Here is a 2455-nt window from a genome sequence, read left to right as displayed (position 1 = left end):
ACAATTCGGCTCTTCTCACTTTCATTCTGAAAAGGATTAATAGTAAACGCCCCAAATTGACTGCAGCGTATTAACAGAGTGGTCAGGAATCAAAAGATTAACATTGAGTATGGTCAACAGCAGAAAAAAAGAAGAACATATGCTTTCTAAAGATAAGCAAATGGTGGCAAGAAAACCGAAGAGGCAGAGGGAAGTGAAAGATGGGCGTGAGTTAGCAGCATTTGAGGGCTGTCGGTTCTCACACGTGCTGGTCCAAACAAGGGTTTGCCAGGCAGCAAGGGCAAGATGCCTCAGTCACTGCCTTACCACGCTGCGGCTGGGGTGGCAGGTGGGGAGTTCACTGGGTTTGTCCAAGCACTTCTCCTGCAGTGCACTTGCCAGCAAGCCGCTGTATGTTTAGAGTTTGTCGGGTGTTTACACTCACTGTGGTGTCTCAGGACCCTTTTTTTCTTTTAATCATTCAAGGGATGCTTTACTGGTTGTCCATTAACTGCCAAACACAGGTCTGGGCTGGTAGGATTCGGAGATGGACAAAAAAGGAATTCAGAAGGGAAGTGGTATAATAGACCTCAGGAAAAAAAAAAAAGTCTCACTTGGCCCTAAGAGCCTCTTTGATGTGAAAATTCATCAGTTTATAACACAAAATGTTAAGGGCTGGGATTGCAAATTGATATAATCATCCCTATAAACAGTCCCACAATGGACCCAAAGTCACCATCTTGAGATTCTTTGGGAATGCAGGCTTTGAGCAAAGGAAGGCAGATTTTGTTTGAAATGCGGCACCTTCCCCAAGATAATTTTTTTCATTTCTCTCAAAATTAATTCCACCCCTTTCAATTTCCCATATTTACCCTTTGACTAAGAATTCTGTTTTCCCTACTTATTCCTTTCTCTCCATTTCAATTTCCCATATTTACCCTTTGACTAAAAATTCTGTTTTCCCTACTTATTGTTTTCTCTTTGATTTTTCAAGGTATGGTATCCCTCTAGCCCAGGATGACCTGGAATTTACTATGTAGTCTCAGGGTGGCCTAGAACTCATGGTGATCTTCCTACCTTTGCCTCTGGGGTTAAAGGCTTGTGACACCATGCCTGAAAGCGTCTGGACTTATTCTTATCTCTCACCTACATCTCTGATTCATTCATATTGACTGTAGTAATTAAGAGTCCAGGCTTTGCAGTCAGGACACACGCGTTTAAATTTCAGATCAGCAGCTAGGTTTCTAACACTGGGTCAGTAGCTTAAACTTTCTGAGTCTCAAGTTTATCACCTACAAAAGGAAATGCATAACAGTGCCTGTCTCACCAGGTTGTTATGAACATTAAATAGAAACCATGTGTGGTGGTTCATGACTGTATTCTCAACACTTGGGAGATTGATGTAGGAGGATTGGTGTGAGTTCCAGCTCAGCCTACAGGGTGAGTCCAAGATAGCCTCAGATCAGTATGAGCCCATCTCTCAAAAACAAAAAAGCGGGGGCTGGGGAGATGCCTCACTGGATGAAGGTGCTTACCTATAAAGTGTACTGACCTGGGTTCGATTCCCCAGTACTCAAGTAAAGCCTGATGCACACTGGTGAAAGTCTCTGCAGTTCTTTTGCAGCAGCAAGAGGTCCTTTGTGCTCTGTTCCTCTCTCTCTCTTTCTCTGTCTTTATCCTCCTCTTGGAAATAATAAATAAAATATCTTTTGAAAATAAAAAAAGGACTAAGAACACAAAAGAACAAGAAAAGATTGAATGGGATCTTATCTGTGAAACAGGCAGCCCAGTTGGTTCCAGCTAACATAACTATTTGGAAATTACATATCTACTCACATATTCAAATGACACATAATCTTAAAAAATTTTAGCCGGGCGTGGTGGCGCACGCCTTTAATCCCAGCACTCGGGAGGCAGAGGTAGGAGGATTGCCATGAGTTCAAGGCCACCCTGAGATGACAGAGTTAATTCCAGGTCAGCCTGGACCGGAGTGAGACCCTACCTCGAAAAACCAAAAAAAAAAAAAAAAAAAAAAAAAAAAAAATTTGTTTGCTTGCTTGTTTTTGAGGTAAGGTCTTACTCTACCCCAGAGTGAACTGGAACTTACTTTGTAGCCCCAGTAGGGCCTCAAACTCATGGCAATCTTCCTACTTCGGCCTCCTGAGCGCTGGAATTACAGGTGCACCCCACCACAACACCCAGGTATGTGTCATCTTTTTGACTCCTGCTTGTCTCAATTTTTTCCAATATTCTGTCTATTTTAATATATGATTCATTTTCAAGCTGAAATAATAAACAACACTATGAAAAGCCAGGAGTAAAGTTTTTAAAAGAATTTTATATCTGGGCATAGTGATACACAAATAATCTCAGACCTTGTGAAGTTGAGGCAGGAGGATTAACAATTCAATGCTAGTTTGGGATATGTAATTCAAAGACCAGCTTGGACTACATATGGAGAACCTGTCTCAAAAAA

This window comes from Jaculus jaculus, chromosome 6 (genome assembly GCF_020740685.1).
Source record: "Jaculus jaculus isolate mJacJac1 chromosome 6, mJacJac1.mat.Y.cur, whole genome shotgun sequence".
Classification (NCBI taxonomy): Eukaryota; Metazoa; Chordata; class Mammalia; order Rodentia; family Dipodidae; genus Jaculus; species Jaculus jaculus.
This window is presented reverse-complemented; position numbering follows the sequence as displayed.